The sequence below is a fragment of the Schistocerca americana genome, chromosome 2, assembly GCF_021461395.2.
Source record: "Schistocerca americana isolate TAMUIC-IGC-003095 chromosome 2, iqSchAmer2.1, whole genome shotgun sequence".
NCBI classification, from domain to species: domain Eukaryota; kingdom Metazoa; phylum Arthropoda; class Insecta; order Orthoptera; family Acrididae; genus Schistocerca; species Schistocerca americana.
In genome coordinates, this window is record NC_060120.1 from 854,833,456 (window position 1) to 854,858,867 (window position 25,412).

A 25,412-nucleotide genomic window follows, 5' to 3' on the forward strand; every position below is an offset into this window, starting at 1 on the left:
AACTCACCTGTGGAAATCTTTTCATCTCTGGCAGCACTTACACCCAAAGTTTTCAATTATTTGTTGGATATATGCGTGCTACAAGTTTTCTCTCAAGTACTCCCTGTTTTACAGTACCAGAGAAATTACTCCCCGATGTCCTGAAGGATATGACGTGCGACAATAAAGTAATGAGACTGATGTGAAAAAAATGTTGCTTACCGTATTCAAAAACGGTTCAGATGGCTCTAAGCACTATGGGACTTAACATCTGAGGTCATCAGCCCTAGAACTTAGAACTGCTTAAACCTAACTAACCTATGGACAACATACACACCCATGTTCCAGGCAGGATTCGAGCCTGCGACCGTAGCGGTCGCGCGATTCCAGACTGTAGCGCCCAGAACCGCTCGGCCACTCCGGTCGGCCTTATCGTATTAGTCGAGTGTTGTCTCCTTCAAAGTAGTTCACTTCTGATTGCACACACTTTTTCCAGCGCTTCTGCCATTGATTTTAACATTTCTGAAACTCATCTTGTGTAATATCCTCCATGACCTATGTCACAGCTTTTTGGACATCTTGTGTTGTTTGAAAATGGTGTCCCTTGACCTTCGTTTTGACTCTTGAAAATAGAAAAAAGTCTCACGGAGTGATATCTGGTGGATAAGGTGGTTGTGGTAGTACTGAAATTTGTTTTGAGGTTAAATACTGCTGTACTGGTAGAGCAGTGTGGGATAGCGCATTATCGTGATGCAGAATCCAATTACCAGCAATGTTGGCACGGACACGAAGAACTCTTTAACGAAGTCTTTCTAAAATTTCTTTCTTCTGCAATCATTTTCATGGATAACCTTCGATCAGATCGTAAGAGTTCACGCACTCTGGCCAAGTTGACATCTGTCCGTAATGTTGATGGTCGTCCACTGCGGTCTTCATCTTCAACATTCGTTCTGCCTTCACTAAACATTTTATACCAACGAAAAACTTCGTCTCTTGGCATAACCTCCTCTCCAAACACCTTCTGAAGCTTACCGTAAGTTGTGGTCACGTATTCACCCAATTTAACGCAAAAAGAAATGACATACCGTTGCGCAATATTATGCAGTTCCATTTCCGTGACGAGAGACACAAACACATGTTAACTTATTACAGCACAACTCACGACTAAGCAGTTGCATCGATGTGTCCCTTGGGCTAGAAGCAGCTTAAAGACCAAGGTCAAAGGTATTGTGCCTACGCAAGCCTGTAGGTTGCCACATCTTGCAAAAAAAAATCAGTCTCACTACTTTATTGTAGCACCTCGTATGTTGTCATTGTACCCATTTTTTTCAGCTCGTGTTTCCCACAAATACTTTTCCCCGTTGATTATCAGGTGATCCTTTTCCTTTTTTTCTTATCAGTCCTCTTAATTTTCAGCACATTTCTGTAGCGTCACGTCTCATACAATTCTTCTTCCGTTTTGCAGTAGTCCCAGATTCACTTCCAAATGCTGAGCCCATGCACAAATTGTCAGACAATTATTCGTAAATTAAGGTCTAATTTTAACGTTAGAAGAATACTCCTGGAGGGGAATGTTTTCTTTTTACCTCTGCTGTTATGTGTGTTAGATTTGTTTTGCTTCGTCCGTCATGTCTAATTTTGCTAATAATGTGTCAGGTTTCCATCATTTTGTTTTTTAAGAGGTTCATAATTTTGATATTAAATTTGTCGCTAATTTTATTTCTATGGCCTCCCAGTATGTGTTTCTTAGATTTACTCAGAGTCCATATTGTGTGCTTGGTTCCAGTCAACAAGAACCGTGATTGTTTACCATTTTACAGAGGATAGCAATGTCATCACCAACCTTATCATTCAAATACTTTAACCTTTTAATCTTTGTATTGCGCAAAAGGAAATATCTTGAATGATTGAAACAACGTCACAAAGCCCAAACTGCTAAGGACAGGAACTTGAAATTTGGAGAAGATGTTGATCTCGTACTGTAGGCGTCGTTTAAGAAGAGATTTTTCGTAATTCTACCCTGAGGGGTGAAATACGGGATGACAGGTTTTCTGAAAATATTTGGCTATTACGTCAGTTTTGAAGCTACGACTACGAACATTGGTATTTGGTTAGTCGGACAGAAATAAAAACTTAGTGTTTTTTGAAAAAATGTCTCTATTAAGGCAATATTAAAGCTAGAGCTAGGAAAATTGGTATTCGTTTTCTCGGTCAGAAATAAAAAAATATGTGTTTCATCAGTTCTGGAAATTCAGTTTCTAAGAGGGTGAAATAAGGTTGAAATCTTTTTTTAAATAAACCATTGTAAAAAAAACTACCGAAGCATTTTTAGTGCTACGTCTACCAAAACCGATATTTGACTTCTCTTCTAAAAAATTAAAAAAACTACGTGTTTAGGTATTTTTCGAAATTCAATGCCTAAAGGGGTGAAATAGTGAGTGAAAAGATCATGAAAGCAGGATCACTCTTTTGGTAGAAGTACATTCGGAAAGAGTATGTTTCTATGGCCTTCATTGGTGTGAAAAATGTAGAAGGTATTCCCATTAGTGAACTAAATCAAAGAAAGCTATTTAACAGTCAAATCGGATTTGTCAGAACTGCTTTGAAAAAGATACTAGTCCCTAACAGACGTAGAGGAATTACAGGCATTGGCTGCGAGCAGGAATTAATTTAAATCAATGAGGAAAGCTGAAAATTTGTGTCGGGCCGGGATTAGAACCCGGGTCTCATGCCCGAAAGAACACTCTCTCTCTCTCTCTCTCTCTCTCTCTCTCTCTCTCACACACACACACACACACACACACACACACACACACACACACACACACACACAGACACAGACACATACACACACACACATATACACACACACACACGCTCATACGTATATATACGTACATATATAAGGTGAGACGGCCGACGATCTTTTCATTGCAGTTGCACACGAGGTTCGAACTCTTACGGGAATCAGCGAAATACCGCGAATAGCAAGGGGCACTTCATTTGTGGTGTGTTGATAATTTTAGAATTCGAGTCTGACGGGAGGCAGGCTAGGGTAGTCCGTGCAGAAGCGACGACCACTGTGTCCGGATGGCGCCTGCTTCGTAAGCAGAAGACCCGGGTGCGCATTCAGGTCTGGCAAAATTTTCAACTTTCCCCATTGATTTAAATCAATGCCCGCAAGCAGCCAATGTCCGTAATTCCTCTGTGGCTTAATTCATAGTGGCTGCTGGATCAAAATCGGGTCCGTCCTTTAGGACATGTCTGAAAGAACAGACATGACGTACATGTATCATCTGTAAAACATTAATTTTCGAGTGTGTTTAATGTATGTTTGTAAAGTTATTTCTGTTATAATCACTGCGCATATTAATCATTACTGATGGCAAAACAGAGCCACGTTTAAATGGGATTCCATGTACAGCAAAATCTACTTGACATCAGGGAATTAAGTGCTGGGTAAAAGACGCGTTAATAACTATAGAACCACTAATACGATTTCTCTCTTTCTTTTCTTAACTCGATATATGAAATTAAATTAAACTCGTTGCAATACTTTAACTATGCAAAAGTTGGCGGCCTTGTAAAGGGTCATTAACTCTTATGTAGTGTGTAGATTTACTCTTGAGCAGTGGAAGTAAGAACATACAAATTGGATGAAAGAAAAGAAAACTCTGTGCAGATCACATAGTCTACTCAGCGGCTGTGCGAGAGCTAAGGTAATTTAATGTTAATTATCAACCTTTCTGTTATTTGCAGTCATTCTTCTTTTATTTTTGTTTATACACAAATAACCTAATGCTAATGTGCAGTTGTGTTCTAAGCCATTCTTTGGAACAGCACTTATATTTTTAGCGATGTTTCTTCTGGAGATTTTGACGTAGCGTGCAGAAACGATTTGTTTACAGTTGGCAGAAATGAAACGATTCGAGGAACGAATGTATTACCTATGATATTACGTTGTCTCATGTTCACGTTCAAAACCTGGTACAAGTATTTTCCCCGCCCTTCTAGATAGATGAACGGAAACAAAATTTGCATCATAACTTCAATGCAAATTCTGACGCGCATATGGCTTCGGATTCGCCAATACCTATATATTTCATCACTGAGGTGGCTGCTTCCCTTCCTCAATCCGTTATTCTCTTGCGCTATTTCCTGTCCATCGGTCCGGGTGTCTGTTCGGAAGCGACTTTCCTCGTCCGACACAATGGCCGTTTTCCAGGTGCGTTCCGTATAACCTTAAGTGTATCTGTAGAGTACAGGTGGCTAAAACGTGCAAATGTATATAGTGCTGACAGATTTTCTTCGAAACAGTCTCCATTATTACGAGTAAAACTTATGACATAGTGGAGAACTGAGAAAAGACACAGTTTGGCAACTGTGTTGCGTGGTCTACTACGGAACGAAGTGCAAGTGTACCATATAACATAAGGTGTAGAGTGACAGCTTTCAAAGCAAGGAGATAGAGCCGTAGCGAGGTGGTCCTGTGCCGCTAGCAGATCTTCAAAAGCTGCTGCCCCATCTCTCTCCCCCCCCCTTCATCCTCTCCGCCTCTTCTTGTAAGACCATCCCTTGAATTTTTTTCTGAACAGATATTAATTTATAAGTACATTTAATGAAAGTTAAGCATTATCGAAATAGTATTGTTTTTATGAACTATTTTCATACAAAATATTGCAGACGACAAATTAAATGTATTACTGTACTACACGAATCACAAAGCATATAATCTTTGTACAAAAATTGGAAGTAAAATGAAATCTGTATTTATTGTTTACGGAAGCTACAGTAATATATAATAAAGAACGGATTTCATTTGTTCCTCTCAAAATTATTAATGGCGGATAAGTTACCAGTTACTTAAGGAGTTAAGAAAATATTCCATTCCAGGGATTATTTTTCACTGTAATTTTACTTTGCATTGCCTTGCTTTGAGCGAAGCGAACGCATTTATTATATCGTTGGGCTGAAATTTAGATGCTATCAAGTCAGATTGACAAACAACTTGACAGTATTAGCACACTTAACAGTATCAAACTGCACCGCTGCGGCCTGGATGATCTCACTGATTCGGTTGGGTAGGAAGTTATAACGCAGTTGTATTGTCTCCTGAAGCATACTGGCCCACAGCTGTTGTAATTGGTGTTTGATATACCGCATACTGGGAATGAGACAAAGTTCGTTCTGGTCCCACACATGTTCTTATGGGGCGAGAAATGGGTATCTTGCTGGCCACGGGAGTTCCTTAACACAATGCTGGCCGTGTGTGGACGTGCATTGTCCTGTTGAAAAATGGAACCAAGATATTGTGGCACGAGAGGTAACACATAAAGACATAGGATACCCGTGATGTACCCTTCTACGGACGAAGTTCTCTGAGTCACTACCAGCTCTCACGAATTATGAAGGTTTTGTAAAACGCGATTCCCATCGATAAAAAGCAACATGGATTCCGCAAACAGAGGTACAGCAAAACTCAGAGTTCATCTGCTCCTCCACGAGATCCAAAGCGTTGTAGATATCAGTGCTCAGGTTGACGCCGTGTTCCTTGACTTCAGGATGATATTTTGAGAAAGGTGTGCACTGTCTTTTAGTGAAAAAAATAATAGCTTATACAGTATCGGACCAGATTTGTGACTATATTCAAGACTTCCGTGCATAACACTCTTAACGGAACTAAATCGGCAGATGTAAAGGCAATTTATGGAGTATCCCAAGGAACTGTAATATGACCATTACTAGCAGCTAACGCCACAAGCACCATGATGAGCCTTTTGCAGATGATGCGGTTGTCTATAAGGAGACTGAGGTGAAATGCTGGAAGAGCTGCAGAGGATTGAGGAACTTGTTTCAGGGTTTGGCATTTAACCCTGAACGTAAATAAACGTAACATATTGAGCACATATACGAGAAGAAATCCATTACCGCACATTTCTGTTACTGGTGACAAACTGCTGGAAACAGTAACTACTTTAAAATATGTAGCAGTGACCATCCAGAGCGACCTTAAGATGAATGACCACATGACACAAGCAGTAGGAATAGCGGGCTCCAGACAGATTTGTAGAAAGAACCTTAAATAAATGTATTTCATCCACAAAAGGAGTGACTTGCAACCGATCGATTCTTGAGCATTGGTTGAGTGTAGTCTGGGACCCTTACCAGGATGCGTAGAGTAGATCCAAAGAAGAGCAGAGCGTTTCGTTACGGGTCCTTTTACTCGGCGCGAAAGCGTTAAAGACCTCATCAACAAACTCCCTTGGGAGATGCTAGAAGAGTGGCTTTGTGCACCACGGAGCGCTTTACTACTGAAATTCCAAGAGAGTATGTTCCAGGTAGATCGGTTCAAATGGCTCTGAGCACTATGGGACTTAACATCTGTGGTCATCAGTCCCCTATAACTTAGAACTACTTAAACCTAACTAACCTAAGGACATCACACAACACCCAGTCATCACGAGGCAGAGAAAATCCCTGACCCCGCCGGGAATCGAACCCGGGTACCCAGGCGTGGGAAGCGAGAACGCTACCGCAGGACCACGAGCTGCTGACCAGGTAGATCGGACAATACATTACATCTTGCCATGCATGTCTCGCGAATAAGCACAAGGATACAACTGGAAAAATTAGAGCTAATGCGGAGAGCTATCGATAATCATCCTTCTAGTGCGCTAAACACGAATGCAGTAGTTAAGAAGGGGATGAGACAGTAACAGAATTGCCATTCGCCACACACTGTGAGATGGCTTATGGGGTATGAATGTTGTAGATCAGAAAAGTAAGATTCGGAAACTCGTTCATGGATGATTTCATACTTGGTGTTTCTGCACAAGACGCACTGATTCTATATATTTTAATTACTTTTAGCTCCGAAAGTGGCTCCATCAGTACGCCGTGTAAGAGTAACCGTCCGAATGCTGCATGGGCAGCCCCAATTCTTTTTCAACATCCTGTTCGCAAGTACACCGCTTAGAGAAGATACTTCCAAGATACGAATAGTGACCAGTGTGCCCTAGAGCTTTGTCTAGGATGGAGATACTGAACTCAGGGCGAGTTAATCCTAGGGCAGATCCTTTTTTCACATTAAGATCAAAACGATAACGTGCAGGTTTAAAGCAGTTGATTTACTGATGTAACTGTATCGGTGTTAAAACAGGAGGTGCTGTATTTTCAGGATACTGTAGTTTTGACACCCGGGTAACCTGTGGAATCAATGCGATGCAGAATTACTGTGAAACTGTATCGGTGTTAAAACAGGAGGTGCTGTATTTTCAGGATACTGTAGTTTTGTCACCCGGGTAACCTGTGAAATCAATGCGATGCAGAATTACTGTGAAGGACGTGGTCAGACATGCCATCATGAATGAATCAGTTCCACAAAGCGTTCAGTACATCCAAAGTGTCTTAGTTCCTAACACATGGCAGAAATTGGAAATTTGTGGTAAGTTCTAAGGGACCAAACTGCTGAGGTCATCGGTCCCAAGGCTCGCACATTACTTAATCCAACTTAAACTAACTTACGGTAAGGCCAACACCCACACCCATGCCCAAGGGACGACTCGAACCTCTGACGTGGGGAACCGCGCGAACCGTGGCAAGGCGCCCTAAGACCGCACGGCTACCCCGCACGGCTTCACATGGCGTATGTAGGTACTGAATCAAAGTCTTTTTCCAGGTCATGGAAAACTAGATATAGAAGCTTCTGTTAGTCCCTGCATTTTCCCCTGAGTTGTCTAACGCAGAACGTCGTATCTGTTGTGCTTTTGGCGGTTCGGAAACTACATTGAATTTCAGGCAAAATCCACTTAAGAATAATTTGTTGTTGGTTTAATAAAATTCCTGTGAGAAGTCCAGGTACTGAGTTATAAAGCAGAACTGACGAAACTCCTGTCTTTAAATAATATCGCTTTATGCCTGATCAACGTGGATATGATGCAAAAGTGAGAAACTAAGAAGCAGAATTTTCAAGACGGTAACTGTGCTCAACCTGGAAACCAAGGATATGGATCGCTAATTACTGCAGCAGCAATATCAGCACTTCTATAGCCGCTGAAACATATTTGATACAATTCCAGATAGGTAAACCTGGTCAGTATGCGAATTCTTGCCTCCAGTCACTGAAAAATATGCAGTCTTGACGTGGCAGAATTTGATTTCTCTTGCCTAAATCCCAAGTGTTTTTAGGTAATTCTGGCACTTTTCCGGAATTACAAAAGAATATCTAAAACCTCTTCGCAGAGATGCATCATTACACAACGAATGACGTAAACATTGTGAACACCACCTCGGATGCATTTGACAGTTTTATCACTAGAAAACCTCCTGTTATACTTGAACAAGGACAATAGCAATGAGGAGCGGCCATGACGCTCTCAATAGTTCCCACTCGTTTCCAATGAGTGATGTATAACCTTTTTAGAATAAACGGTGTTAGATTCTGATAAGTCTTTTTAATGTTACCTAATTTTCCTCTAGTTTGAAATTCTGTAGTTAGTTTCTTTTCATTTGCAGCAGCTGTACGGCAATCTAAGGTTCACTATTCTGTTCCTCTTTATCGATTGGCCTGAAAAATATTTCACCGGAAAAAAGTCAAAATCACAGTTTCTGAGAAAAAGTGTATGTACGGTAGGTCTCATGCATCCCATACAGCGTGTACCATAAGTGATAACGAAAAGTGGCCACGGTGAAAGTATACGATAGTTGAAGAGAAAACGGTAAACATGGGTTGAGCGAATATATAGTTACGAATCGCCATTGATTTCATTATGAAATACTATCCTAGATAGGAAAGATCCATTTGAAATATAATCTTTTCGATGAAGTGTCCATCACATTGGGCTCATGTTTCCTGAAGCTGAATGTTTTTGCTTGTATTATCGTACACATATCCTCTTCATTTGGGAAACTAGAGAACTACATGATGACTTCAATTATGCTACCGTCGTCATTTTCTTCAAGGAAGGAGACCGTAGTGTATGTGGGAACTAGCGTGATATATTCTTATTGTCAATTGCGGGCAAGATTATCACAAGAATTCTATTAAACCAGCTCCAGATTATTCCAGAGTGGATTTTGCCTGAATCTCAAAGTGGTTTCCGAACCTCCAGAAGCAGAACAGACACGACGTTCTGAGCTAGACAACTCCTGGAAAAAGTAGGGAGTAAGAGAAGCCTCTACATCTAATTTGCTGTGACCTGGAAAAATCCTTAGATTGAGTACCTACATCTGCCTTGTGGAATGTACTTGGTACACTTTGGATGTCCTGAACGCTGGGTGTAACTGAGTGTTTCAAGCTCGCCATGATGGCATGTCAGGGCACATCTTCCATGGTAAGTCTGCATCGGATTTGTTCTCAATTACTCACGATTTGAAACAAGGCTATGTGCTTCCACCAACATTTTTTTCACCGTACATGGCTGCCATGCTGCATCAAACATCTGCAAACAGCCAATGCATGGAGATTAATTTCATTTTCATGCAGGTCTCTTCAGCCTGGCAAGATTTCGTTCGTAAAGTCGTCCAGATTACTTGGGTGACAGAACTACAGTCTGCCAATGAGGTAGCATCTCTTGCTCTAACACCAGTAGAGTTACAACAGTCCGTCAACCGCTTAAGACTGCGTCTGACTGCATTGATCTTACGAACAGTGTGTAAAAAGAATCTGCCCTAGGATTAACTCGCCCTGAGTTCAATATCTCCAGCCTAGACGCAATCCTGGAGCAGACTGATCACTTTTCATATCTTGTAACGATCTTCTCTAAGCGGTGCAATTGCGAACATGATGATGAAAAAAGAATTGGGAATGCCAATACTGCATTTGGACGGTTAATACACAGTCTTCGCGAATAAATACCTAAAGCTTTTGTTGTTTCCATGCTCCTGTATGGCTCTGAATCTTCGACACTATCGCCGTGATGTCAAAATACTTGATACGCCTTGACTATTAAATGGGAGGATCATATGACCAACACTGCGGTTCTCGAGAAAGCTCATCTAAACCGCAGTGAGGCAATCATAATCGCTCCTCAGTTGAGATGGATAGATGATGTTCATCGTTGTAAGGACCAGCGGAGAAGCATCACGAAGACGACTCTTATAAACATGGGAAGAACGTGCTGTGGACAGCTTACGTTGGAGTGCTGTTAACTTGTTTGAAGGAGAGCGCCACAGATATGAAGAGTCCAAGCGACAAGCAAACTAGCTTCGTCAGTTACAACCGCGCCACCCTCTAGCCATTCAGTGCCACCTGTGTGTCCGCACGACTTATGCCACGACTGGTCTGTTCAGCCACCGAAACACATCCACAAGCTCAGCTTAAAAGCTCACTCTATGTAGGACGAAGTTGTGCGTAGTCGGAATCGAGTTGCAGCCGACGACGATCGTATACATCTGTGTGAGATCTGAGCATTTATGATACACCTTGTATATAAGAATATGATGTCTTGATAGTTTCATTCAAGCACACAACTGCAATGCTGCGAGTGTACTATTTCTGTACACCTATTTTCATTGTTTTGGATTCGTCGTTTTATTCTAGATCTGAAGATGACTCGCACTGGCTGAAACGGATTATTTGATTATTTATTACACAAAACTGTGTTTATCTCAAACATTTCGCAATGTAAAATAATGAATTATTCACCTATACACTTATAACGTAAATACGAGGAGCACTCAAAAAAGCAATACAACACAGTTTTTTCTGAGAGCAGGTTGGTTTTATTCAGGATTCCAATACAACATTTATTTCACACTATTTTGGCTACAAATTTTTTTTAGCATAATCTCCGGTGTACGCGACGGCCTTACTCCACTTTATTGGGAGGTGCATCATTCGTTGGGTCAAACAGCTTGAAGTTGGAAGGTGCGGGACCCATGCTGTAGAGTGGCTGAAGAAAAACAGTCCAGTTTTGTGACCTCCTCTCGGGTGCGCAGAGACGGAGAAGTTCGCCTGCATTTTTGTGGTGGCAAACATCCTAAAGTCGATTTTTCAGTTTCTTAAGGATAGCACAATACACTTTCGATGTGATCGTTGCACCATGGGGTACGACACCCAACAGAATAACCCCCTGAGGGTCGCAGAAGATCATCGACATGAGGGTGAGACTTTTGTACTTTTTCTTCGGAGGAGAGGTGGTGTGGAGCCTCTCCACGGATTGCTGTTTTTGCTTCCGTTTCGAAGTGACGAACCCATGTTTCACCTCCTGTGACGATGTTGAACAAAAAATTGTCACGGGCAGAATCGTAACGCACAAGTACTTCCGTACTGATCATCCTGCACTGCTCTTTATGGTCTTCTGTTAGACGGCGAGGAACCCTGCGGGCACACGCTTTTGAGTACTCCAGCAGTTGGACGAGTGTTTCAGTACTACCAACAGAGACGTCCAGGTAAGCAGCAACGTGTCCGCAGGTTCCATCGTTGCAGTAGTTACAGCTGTGTGCGGTCGGCCGGCACGCGAGACATCGGACAGATTTGCACGAGCTTGTTCCGATGACGACAGACGCCTCGCCCAACGACTCACCGATGACTGCCGGGTATCCGTGGACATTCTGCAAGCGCCTAAAGATATCTGCTATTCTCTGGTTTTCCACCAAAAGAAACTAAGCGACAACTCTGTGCTTGGAATGAACCTTCCGTTAGACGCCATTTTGAGGGCTACATACAGCTCCGTCACCTATTGGGACTTCGTAAGACAATAGGGACTGTAGAAAATATATTCCCCGATGTATGTTTGCATTTTGTCTGTGGTGTCATCGCCAGGTACCACATTTGCTAGGTGGTAGCCTTTAAATCGGCCGCGGTCCGCTAGTATACGTCGGACCCGCGTGTCGCACTATCAGTGATCGCAGACCGAGCGCCGCCAAACGGCAGGTCTAGTCTAGAGAGACTCCTTAGCACTCGCCCCAGTTGTACAGCCGACTTTGCTAGCGATGTTTCACTGTCTACATACGCTCTCATTTGTAGAGACGACAGTTTAGCATACATAGCCTTCAGCTACGTCATTTCCTACGACCTAGCAAGGCGCCATATTCAGTTACTATAATTACCATCTTCAAGAATGTATTCTGAACAGATAATATTGTGAATCATGTACCGTCAAGACCGACGCTCATCATTAATTGGATTAAAGTTAAGTATCAAACTAATTACGTCCACTCTCTGAGTCCTCATTCCTTGTCATGTTCCAGACCTCACGTCAGTATAGTTCTTCCCTCCTCACGCCAGCCTGCGTGAGCTAAAACGCGTGCATTTTGGCCTCCACTCGTAACACGGTGTTGGCTCTTCTGCTAACACAAAATTGTCAACTCAGATTGGCAGAGAAAGCAAAACGTGTTGTATTACTTATTGCACGCCCTATTATCAACGATCTGTAGTCCAGCGTCATGCGCGCATACGCGAGCAATCGCTTGAGGAGCGTTCCATTTTCTGCATTTAAAGGAAGTGTTCAGAATAGCCTTGGTGTTGAATACAGCAAAGGACTTGGCTGGCGAGAAGGAAAACATGGCGTGAGGGTGGGAAAAGGGAGGGGTGAGGAGGAGAAAACCACTTGTTGCTTCCTCGTGGGACTCTAGCGTATAACAGCAGCGAGAAAAAGACATTTGCCTGCGGAGGATCCTCAGCTGCAGAATTTACAGAAATCAGGCGCCTTTACTGCTGATGTCTCACCCAGAGTGCTGCGTTAATTATGTCTTAAACTAAAAGCTGCAGAGACTAACAAATTTTTCGGTGCAGTTACAATTATTCGTCCATCATTGATTCAAAAATACCAGAACACTTAACACGAGATACAGCAAGTTTCATACAGGTAGTAAGTGTGATAATTTTAAAAAATATATTTAACACGGAACTAATCTATTTACACGGGAATTTCTTAGGGTTTCATTTGTGCTACAGATTAGTTCCTTTTTTTCCCAAATTACTTCTTCAACTACTTGAAGTTAGCATAATTGGGCATATTACCACTCCAACAAATTCCATCTCGTTCAGTTTGTTTCAGTTTTCCATTGCCCAACGGGGAAAAAATGTTTTTGGCTTTACCTTGCCTCTTGCTGTCGTCACTATAGCCCTATCAGTGTGTGCCAATTACGGTGGCAAGCGTCATTCGTGGTCAGAACAGTCTTCTGTGTCGTTATGAGTGCGTAATGTCATAGCTAAATGCATTCGAACGTGGGCAAATTTGTGCTGCCGGAGGTTTTTCCGGAACCAACGTAGCAGAAGTGATTGGTGTTTCAAGAGGCACCATATCGAAGTTTTATGTCGCATACAGGCAAAATGGAGAAACGTAACACGGTGGGAAAAATAATATTTAACTTAACAAAGTGAACGAAGCCACCGGCCGGAGTGACCGAGCGGTTCTAGGCGCTACAGTTTGGAACCGCGTGACCACTAAGGTCGCCTCGGGCATGGATGTGTGTGATGTCCTTAGGTTAGTTACGTTTAAGTAGTTCTGAGATCTAGGGGACTGATGACCTCAGCAGTTGAGTCCCATAGTGCTCAGAGCCATTTGAACCATTTGAACGAAGCCGTGTGTTCAATGATCGTGACGGACGCTCATTGAAGAAGATTGTGACGAAAAATAAGAGGGCGACAGCTGCACAGTCACCGCAGAGCTGAATGTCGCACTCGCAAACCAAGGCAGGGTCAAAACAACGCTAAGGAAGCTCCATAAGCAGAAAATTAAAAGGTGAGCCGGAATTCCAAAATCACTCTTTAGTAATACAAAATTCAATTACCTTACCGAGGTGGGCACATCGCTACCGTCAAATTACCGATATCAAGCACCCTCGGGCGTAGGCAACAAACCGTGTGCCTTTGACGATTTTCTCCTTGTTTTTACAATAGAGACGACAGGAAGGGTGGTGGCGCACAGTCTCTCATCCACAGTGTTCCCGTCAGTGTCCTGGATTCAGTTCCAAGCCTCTCCGCAGTGTCTCATGAAGTGAAAGCACCGGTACTGTTGATGGCGATCCGTTCGCCGGATGGGGACATTTATCTCTGCGGCTCCCGTGATGCGCGTTGACAGTAGTAGCCCACGTGGCGACTCTGGGTTTCACCCTCTCACTTCTCTCATTTCCAACACGAACATGAAGCTACACTACACAGACACCCCTTATAGTCTTCTACACTTGACAGATACTCTTCTCGTATTTCACGTAGAAAAGGTGTTTGCAGACACAGTGAATAGGAAGAACCTTTCCGATTAGACTGCTGAGCCTGTTTTTTGAATCTCCCAGTCATTACGACTTCACTCCAGTTTACTTGAGTTAGTGATGCAAATGCCCGTAACAGGAATATGGGGTGCCGAAGCCATAATAAATGTAAGAAAGGGCTCTCATCGGACGAATCTTGATTCACACTTTTTGCAACTTCTGGCCATGTTTAATTTCCATGAGTGAAATATGACGGGGTTTTGGGAGAGAATTTGGCAGCCTTATGGTGGTATTCTATGGGCCGATTACTTATTCTGGACGGTCGCATTCCTGCCGATCATTATGTCCCATTTAGCCTCCTCAGGTGCGTCCATGGTACTATGTTTGTTCCCGAATGGTGATGCTGTGTTCCAAGACGACAGGATCCCTTTCAACATGACCCGCATTGTACAGCACTGACTATCTGAGCAGGAGGATGATTTGTCACATCTCTCCTGGCCACTACAGACACCAGATGTCAATGTTAGTGATCATTTGTGGTTTACTTTGGAGAGAAGGGTGTGTGATCACTGTCCACTATTTTGCACGAAGTTTGGTGTAGGATTCGCTTGAAAACCATACATGATCTGTATTTATCCATTCTGAGATGACCAGAAGCTCATTTGGATGCCAACGAGATTCCTACATCATATTATGTATGTTGCCATTGTTGTTGGTGGTAGTGTTGTAGTCTTTAGTCCGAAGACTGGCTTGATGCAACTCACTCTGCTACTATGTCCTTTGCGAGCCTCTTCATCTCCAAAACTTACATGTTTCTGAATCTTGCTTACTGTTTTCATCTCTTGATCTCCTTCTACGATTTTTACCCCGACACTTTCCCCCAATACTAAATTTGTGATCCTCTGATGTCCGAGAATGTGTCCTATCAACTGATCGCCTGTTTTGGTCAAATTGTGCCATCAATTTATTGTCTCCCCAATTCTATTCAGTACCTCCTCATTACTTACATGATCGACCCATGTAATCTTCAGCATTCTTCTGTAACATTTCGAAAGCTTCTATTCTTCTTTTATCTAAATTGTTAATCGTCCATGTTTGTCTTCCACACATGGCTACACTCCAGACAAACACCTTCAGAAAAGATTTCCTAACACTTACATCTGTATTCGATGTTAACAGATTTCTCTTCTCCAGAAATCCTTTACTTGCCATTGGCAACCTACATTTTATGCCCTCTTTACTACGACCATCAGCAGTTATTTTGCTGCCCAAATCGTAAAATTCATCTACTACTTTAAGTGCCTCGTTCCCTAATCTGATTCCCTTAGTATCGCCTGATTCAGTTCGGCAACATTCTATTATCATTGTTTACTGTCCATTCTTTTGAAGTGCTCTTCCATGTCCTTTGCTGGCTGTGACATAATTAAAATATCATAAAATTCTTTATTTCTTCTCCCTCAACATTAGTTCTTACTCCAAATTTTCCTTTGGTTTCCTTGACTGCATTTTCATAACCCATATTGAATAACATCGGGGGTAGGCTACAAACCTGTCTCACTCCCGTTACAACCACTGCCTCCCTTTTATGCCCCTCGACTGGTATGACTGCCGTCTCGTTTCTGTACAAGTTGTAAATAGCCTTTTGCTAGCAGTATTTTACCCCTGCTACCTTTACCACTTCAAAGAAAGTATTCCAGGTAACATTGTCAAAAGCTTTCTCTAAGTCTACAAATCGAATAAATGTATGTTTGCCTTTTCTTACCCTATCTTCGAAGATAAGTCGTAGGGTCAGTATTGCCTCAAGTGTTTCCGCATTTCTCCAGAATGCCAACTGATCTTCCCCGAGGTCTACTTTTACATTTTTTTCCATTCTTCTGTACAGAATTCGTGTTAGTATGTTGCAACCATGACTTATTAAATTCATAGTTCGATAATTTTCACACCTATCAGCAACTGCTTTCTTATGGACAGAAATTACCACATTATTCTTGAATTCTGAGGGTATTTTGCCTGCCCCATACATCTTGCATACCAGATGGAAGGGTTTTGTCATATCTGGCTCTTCCTAGGCTATAAGCTGCTCTGACGGTATGTCGTGTAGTACTGGGGCCTTGTTTCCACTTACATCATTCAGTGTTTTGTCAAATTCTTATCGCTGTATCGTGTCTCCCATCTCATCTTTTCCTATGTCTACTTACCTTTCTATAATATTCATCTCCCTTGCATAGACAGTCTGTACACTCCTTCCACCGTTCAGCTTTCCTTTCTTTTCTTAGGACTGGTTTACCATATGAGCTCTTGATATTCATAGAGCTGCTCTTTTTTTTTTTTTTGAAAGCCCTCTTTAACATTCTTGTAGACGGTATCTATATTTTCCTTACTGAAATATGCTTCTAAATCTTTGAATTGGTCCTCTGTCTATTCCTGCTGAATAGTTTAGCTCTTGCTGTCAGTCTTACATTTCAGGAGTTTGTATTCCCTTTCACCTGCTTCATTTTCTGCAGTTTTAAAATTTTACTTTCCTCACTCAAATTCATTATCTCTTGTGTTAGCCAAGGATTGCTACTAGACCTTGTCTTTCTACCTATTTGATCCTCTGCTGCCTTCACTATTTCATATCTTAAAACTACCCATTCGTGTACTACTGAATTCATTTCCCCTGTTCCAGTTAACCATTGCCTGATGCTCCCTCTGAAGCAATCAACAACCTCTGGTTCTTTCACCTTTCTTAAGGCCCATCTCCTCATATTATGCGTGGGAATGCGTTAATGAGTTACATTTTGGTATTCCCATGCCTTTACCCATCTCCAGTAACACTTAACCTTTTTCTTGACCGACTCGATGATTCCATCGACCTTTTAAGTTGTCATCACTTATTTGTGTATATCCTCCACAGTCACTGTTTACTGCATCTGTTCCATGTTCATGCACATGCCGTATTACATTGTTGGCTGGGATACCCTACGTTAGAGGTTCAGTCGCCTTTCGGAAAGGCTGTTCTCTCTCCGCGGACATTTGTCTCTTTTCTTGCGGATATGAGATAAATACACTAAACATTCAGAAGTATGTAGGTTGCAGTAGGTACTGGGAGATGAAGAAGCTTGCACAGGATAGAGTAGCATGGAGAGCTGCATCAAACCAGTCTCTGGACTGAAGACCACAACAATAACAACATGTGAGAGTTGTGCCTTTTTGTGTATATTTCGAGTTTAGGTGAGTGTCAGGTGATTAATGTAGTGTTATGTTTGGGTTGTGTGATCATTATGATCGAAGGGAGAAGGTGAAACCAGGTGCCGACAGAGGACCAATTCAACGATTTAATAGTACACAGGATGAGAAATGGGGTAGGGAGTTTGCGCCGAGGTTAACGTCCCCTTCTGACGGACGAATCATTATTAAGAGTGTTGTATGTCCTCACTTGAGACACTGGGGCGAGGTGGCACAAACACAGGTGGTCAGGAATTTTTCGTCAACACATCTTCTCCCAATGTAGGTGAAAAATTGGCAGTGAAAACTTTCATCCGTCACCAGTATTGGAACCCGCTTACCCCGTGCCGAGCGCCATCACACAGGCGTGCTTTTGCGACTTGAGGTACGGAGACAGGTTTCGTTTTCATGTTGAGAGTGGTACGCAGTATTTTTCACTGCCGAGGAACGAAGAGATTTCAGATCCTGGACGATGTCTTTGGTGGCAGCGCAGCACATACGACACCGTTAAGCCGGAAGCGACGGACCGACAGAAACGGACACATAAAGGATCTGGAAACATAGCACAAAACTGAGAAAAATGATAACATTCATGCAGTTTACATCCCTTCGCTTCGAAGCTTTAGAAAAAGTCTCCAATAATCTACACACGCCGCCATGGTCCTCCACCCCAATGGCTTATCCAGCGCATTGGATACTGAAAACTGACGAACAAATAAACGGATATAAGTCTCCCCTCTGCCAACTGAAATGCTTCGCTTCACGAGCCTCATAATTTAGGTAACTTACTTTAAAAAGAACTATATTAAAAGTTTATTGGAAATGGGTAACGCTTAAGTTTCAGAGTGACGAGATACGTTCATGAAGGTTTGACGTAACCAAGCCGTACAAAAGTGGTGAGCTGTGTGAGACCTATTAGGTGCTAGGTGCCACGTGATCTTTTATTTTCATTTTGTTACTTTGGTGTCGGAAGAATGAATACTTTCAGGCAGACTTTGTCGATTCACATTTATGAAACATGAGCAGGTAAGTTTACACTGCTTTACGTGAAAACTAAATGATGTTTTAGGCATTGGAATGAGTTACTTGCTGATGAGCCGTAAGATAGGGGGCCCAAAATTACGTCATCTCAGTAGGTTATGACCTGTGTTCTGTATTAATCCTGAAAAATTATGGAAAAACCTCCAGCTGCCAGAACAGACGTACGAAAAAAGTATTCGTAATTTCCTTCTTCATAAAAATTATCAAAAGTACAATTAATTTAAAGATATTTTTTCATTCTAACATTACTAAACCTTTTCACTATTATAAATCACTCGAAGGTCACCAGTGAACAATGTTTCCAAGTTATTTTCATTTTTCTAAACATGTGGCACACACAAATTTCTGTATCTGTGTAGATTACGAGCATGCTTAGTGATATCAAATAAGGAATTTCGTGCAAATAGTCCATTTGTGGCCAGTTGCGTTTATCCACCAGGAAAAGTAAAATAATCGTCCTATGCAGTATAGCATATAAAATCAAATGTTAACAACAGTTTCAAATTTTGTCCCCAGGACGAAAATAGGAACTTCAAGACGGACAAAATTGCGAACCTTTCCATCTTAATTATAATGGCAGCTACAGTAACATGTGACAAACCCTTGACTATAACGACTGCGTGCCAGAAACTAAAACATACGACTCATATACAACTCATTATTTGAACACAAATTAATACTCATACTACAAAGAGCAGGTTCTTAATTTGACTGCTGCACTGACTGACACCAGTGTAAGAAAACAAGTTCCCTTTCGCATCAAAGCTAAACGCGCTGCACGCAACAAAGTCCGTACACAAGCCAATTGAATGAGGTATGCAAGCGTACACAACAAAATATTAATTACCAACTCTGGAAATTTGAAATTTCTAGGCTGAAGAAATTAGGAGCATCCGCGGAATGAGGACCCTTAATCTTCTCTCTCTCTCTCTCTCTCTCTCTCTCTCTCTCTCTCTCTCTCTCTCTCTCTCTCTCTCACTCTCTCTTTAAATAAACAACTAGCATTTGTTATTTTTTCTCAGTTGCAGTTGCAATGCAGTTTAAGAGAGTTTGTCGCCAGACGCGTTACGCTGATAGAGCATGATCAGTGGTGCTTTTGTAAATATTTTGCAGACGTAATAGGTATTTACATCATGATTTATACAGAGTTAAAAACGGTTTTACCTCGAATATGATGTTCGTTTTACTAACAGTGGTTATTCTTGTTTCTTCCTTGGCTAGCAGCGTCTGTTTTCTCGCTTTTAGAAACACACTTTTCCTTTAACTGTATTTGGATTTCTGCGATTCACTCTAGTTTCATAAAACTTCACCCAAGTTCACTTATTTTTCTGTGCTGAATAACGAAGTGGTTACAAGCGAAATTGTGAACGATACTAAAGTGAAAAAAGATATTTTTTATCCAGGAGGTAAGGTTGAACTGGATAACTGAAGCAAAGATGTTACTGGGAATAGATCTCCAGTGGCGAAAAATGCTCCCTTCAGTAAAAGAGCTGTAGTGGTTCGTATCAGAAGGCTGCACATGGAGCTAAGCATTGTGAAAAGTGGACACCAGAAATTCAGAGATACGGGAAATTTGGTGCCATCTAGGAAAGTGTAAGTTAAGTGCAGAGATAAAATGCAGTCTCACGACTTTCTGGAAGAGGTCAGGAAAGTTGTTTGCGAAAGACCATTACAAGATAAAGACACAAGGTGGTCCATCTTCGGCAGTGGCCACAAGGCGGCGAGAATCGCGTGCTCGTGTCGTCCGTTTTCTCAGTAGTATTTTGTAACACTACGCATCTAGCAACAAACAGCCGAATCCAAAAACGCCAACTAACATTTAGAGATTCTCAAGAGTGGAGGTTGCCTGATAAGTAAGAAACAAACGCTTAAATGGACAGTAGTATTTTAAGATGTGCAACTATTTGTGATTGTCTCATATTGCATAGTGCATCTATGTACAAGTGCTGTTGATAAATATAGTTATGGATAAAGGAATGCAAGACGAAAAGTTAGGACCCATGTACCATCATGTGTCATTTCCTGTTACTTCCTTTTGACACAAATGCCCTGAAAGAGCTAGGCAGTTTGCAATCACAATTTCGGTTATTAGAACACAGATTGAGTAAGATATCAGGTCCCTATAATAACGCAAAAAGAACCGGTAGACTCTGATTAATAAGAGGTTCAGTAAATTAAGAAATAGCTCTTAATTTAATTACAAAGGAACGCCGGCCGTTTTGGCCGTGCGGTTCTAGGCGCTTCAGTCTAGAACCGCGTGACCGCTACGGTCACCGGTTCGAATCCTGCCTCGGGCATGGATATGTGTGATGTCCTTAGGTTAGTTAGGTTTAATTAGTTCTAAGTTCTAGGCGACTGAGGACCTCAGAAGTTAAGTCGCATAGTGCTCAGAGCCAGCCGATTAAAAGGGAACAGGCATGCCTTCAACAAAAACGGCGTCAGTTAAGTAAAATTACCAAATAGAAAACAGGCAGTCCTTCAATAATAACAGCTTAGGTTAAGCAAAATTACCAAATACAAAACCAAATGCAAAATAGACAGGCCTTCTTTAATAACAGCTTCAGCTAAGTAAGATTGCTGTCGTTGTTGTTGTGGTCTTCAGTCCTGAGATTGGTTTGAAGCAGCTCTCCATGCTACCCTATCCTGTGCCAGCTACTTCATCTCCCAGTACTTACTGCGACCTACATCCTTCTGAATCTGCTTAGTATATTCATCTCTTGGTCTCCCTCTACGATTTTTACCCTCTACGTGGCCCTCCAATACTAAATTGGTGATCCCTTGTTGCCTCAGAACATGTCCTACCAACCGATCCCTTCTTCTAGTCAAGTTGTGCCACAAACTCCTCTTCTCTCCAATTGTATTCAATACCTCCTCATTAGTTACGTGATCTACCCATCTAATCTTCAGCATTCTTCTGCAGCACCACATTTCGAGAGCTTCTATTCTCTTCTTGTCCAAACTATTTATCGTCCATGTTTCACTTCCATACATGGCTATACTCCATACAAATACTTTCAGAAACGACTTCCTAACACTTAAATCTATACTCGATGTTAACAAATTTCTCTTCTTCAGAAATGCTTTCCTTGCCATTGCCAGTCTACATTTTATATCCTCTCTACTTCGACCATCAGCAGTTATTTTGCTCCCCAATAGCAAAACTCCTTTACTTCTTTAAGTGTCTCATTTCCTAATCTAATTCCCTCAGCATCAGCCGATTTAATTCGACTACATTCCATTATCCTCGTTTAGCTTATGTTGATGGTCATCTTATATCCTCCTTGCAAGACACTGTCCATTCCGTTCGACTGCTCTTCCAAGTCCTTTGCTGTCTCTGACCGAAGTACAATGTCGTCGGCGAACCTCAAAGTTTTTAATACCTACACCGAATTTTTCTTTTGTTTCCTTTACTGCCTGTTCAATATACAGATTGAATGACATCGGGGTAAGGCTACAACGCTGTCTCACTCCCTTCCCAACCACTACTTCCCTTTCATGTCCCTCGACGCTTATAACTGCCATCTGGTTCCGGTACAAATTGTAAATAGCCTTTCGCTCCCTGTATTTTACCCCTGCCACCTTCAGAATTTGAAAGAGAGTATTCCAGTCGACATTGTCAAAAGCTTTCTCTAAGTCTACAAATGCTAGAAACGTAGGTTTGACTTTCCTTAATCTTTCTTCTAAGATAAGTCGTAGGGCCAGTATTGCCTCACGTGTTCCAACATTTCTGCGGAATCCATACTGATCTTCCCCGAGGTCGGCTTCTATCAGTTTTTCCATTCGTCTGTAAAGAATTCGCGTTAGTATTTTGTAGCTGTGACTTATTAAACTGATAGTTAGATATTTTTCACATCTTTCAACACCTGCTTTCTTTGGGATTGGAATTAATATATTCTTCTTGAAGTCTGGGGGAATTTCACCTGTCTCACACATCTTGCTCACCAGATGGTAGAGTTTTGTTAGGACTGGCTCTCCCAAAGCTGTCAGTAGTTCTAATGAAATGTCTACTCGCGGGGTCTTGTTTCGACTCAGATCTTTCAGTGCTCTGTCCAACTCTTTACGCAGTATCGTATGTCCCATTTCATCTTCATCTACATTCTCTTCCATTTCCATAATATTGTCCTCAAGCACATCGCCCTTGTATAGACCCTCTATATTGTCCTTCCACCTTTCTACTTTCCCTTCTTTACTTAGACCGGGGTTTCCATCTGAGCTCTTGATATTCATACCTGAATAATTTCTTTTCTCTCATCATACATTTCATCAATTTCTTCATCATATGCAGAGCTAGTTGGCATATAAACTTGTACTACTGTAGTAGGCGTGGTCTCCGTGTCTATCTTGGCCATAATAATGCGTTCACTATGCTGTTTGTAGTAGCTTACCCGCACTCCTATTTTTTATTCGTTATTAAACCTACTCCTGCATTACCCCTATTTGATTTTGTATTTATAACCCTGTATTCACCTGACCAAAACTGTTGTTCCTCCTGCCACCGAACTGCATAATTCCCGCTATATCTAACTTTAACCTATCCACTTCCCTTTTTAAATATTCTAACCTACCTGCCCGATTAAGGGATCTGACATTCCACGCTCCGATTCGTAGAACGCTAGTTTTCATTCTCCTGATAACGACGTCCTCTTGAGTAGTCCCCGCCCGGAAATCCGAATGGGGGACTATTTTACCTCCGAAATATTTTACCCAAGAGGACGCCATCATTATTTAACCATAGAGTAAAGCTGCATGCCCTCGGGAAAAATTACGGCTGTAATTTCCCCTTGCTTTCAGCCGTTCGCAGTACCAGCACAGCAAGGCCGTTTTGGTTAGTGTTACAAGGCCAGATCAGTCAATCATCCAGACTGTTGCCCCTGCAACTACTGAAAAGGCTGCTGCCCCTCTTCAGGAACCACACATTTGTCTGCCCTCTCAACAGATACCCCGCTGTTGTGGTTGCACCTACGGTATGGCCATTTGTTTCGCTGAGGCACGCAATGCTCCCCACGAACGGCAAGGTCCATGGCTCATTGGGGGTGGGGGATAAGTAAGATTACAAAATAGAAACAGGTAGGACATCATGAGTAACTGCTTCAGCAAGTAACCGGGAGTTAGAATTTCCTCCTCACAAGGAGTGTACCAGAAGGCTTATACGCAAGGAGCACAAGACTACACAACTAACAAGGACAGAAACTGTTAAAACGATAAACCCTGCCTTCGAAGGCCCTTTTCATTATGTACAGACCGGCAAAAGAAATATTAACGCAGCCGGGTTATTTACATGAAAGCAACAATAAGTAGCCAAACAGTATACCCGCGTCACTGTAAGATACCTCCTCTACAATGACGGCGAAACGGCCGGTAGAAAATTAGGCTGCCGAAGCTTATTACATAGCCTCAGAAATTCCAAATTATACGAGGCAGGCACCTCCAAAGCCAATCTGATTAACAGTGTGATGACGTCTGCAGTGCCCGAAGGTATCTCGAAACTCGCACCTGGCCATGCTACAAGAGAAAGGTACCTGTCTGATGTTCGAAGACGTTTGGAAGGGCGGTCGTTTAGAACCCAACCATCTAGGTACTGGGTGACGACGGGCGGTCCGGCCACAGTGTAGGAGTAAGTTGTTATCGCTCTGGCTCAGGAAACACTATCGGCTCACACATTTTGTAATATCCTGTTAACAAACAACCACGGCCAGTAACGAGTCAGGAAAAAGCAAACAACAGCCTCAATTCAAAGAACCAACTGGTGCTGAAATAGATCAGCTAAGAAAATGCCATTATCGCAACAGAGCTGTATGTGTCAATAAGAAAATAACAGTGAAGACCTCAAAATCCTGAACTTAACTAAAGTTCACGAATCGAAGCTGAAGCTTCCTGGTACCAAAGGCGGCCCAGAATTCAGCACAGAGAAACTGGCTTTAACTCTCTGATCGGTGTGCCACATCCCTGAACTGGTTGGCTAGGTTACGCACGAATACCACTCGAAGGCAGCCACGGATTCAAATCGGCCCACAAATATGCCCAGCAGGCACTCGCCGGACTCTGTGCCCAAGACGCTTGCACGAGTGGCCGCCTTAACCGCCGGACGGACCTCACTCCGTTACCACTCCCCAACTACCCACACCAAAACATGCCCCGTCCCCCATCAACAAACTCCAACAAAGATCTTAGTGGCCTCAGACCCCAGAGACATCACACGACGGGTCGATATAGTGGCGCCATAAATTCGGAAGGCGACGCCACCATCCCCGCCACCAACCCGTCACACAGACAACACAACAACACACGTAATTATAGTGTCACAACATTGGCATCGTTGAGGGTGGCAGCAAACTGAAACAGAGAAAGACTGACATGAAGTGTGCCGAATGGTGCCGACTTTTAACGATCAGGTCTCGGGGGCAGCGTCCAACTTATTGCACTACTAGTCTATTGGGGCCACTAACGTATTATTTTACCAAGGGAACGAATTAAAAATGAGATCGGTACATATCCAGCCCGAGGTGCCGCCCCACAACGGCAGTACTGGGTTTTGGCCAAAGAAATTTGATGATTGCTGATCTTGGGCGACCAGGTATAGTTACCCTGGCGATGGGAGGGGAATAACTGCAGAGCGACAAAGAAAAGACTGTGGAAAGCTTCAAGGTACAACGAAAGTTAGATTTCTAGTGTTTCAGATAGTTGTTGGCAGATTTTAAAAATTTGAAATTCTAACGTTACCTACTCAATAAGAGCTACAAAGTTACATTAAACGTTTAACAAATTAATTAGGGCAGTTACAAACACTGCATGTATTATACTATTCTTAGCTGTTATTTTTCAGCAATTGGACTACATATTTTACAATAAAAATTAAACGTAAATTGAATTTATTATTATTTCGCTTTACTGCTTTCTAAAAATTTATTTTTCGTTTTCAGAAGCCTGCAAAATGAGGATTATTACAAATATTACACTCTATGTGAAGTATAAGAAGTTTATTACAGAAACGTACTTACTGTGGGTTTAGCAGATGTCGATATCTTCTTCGC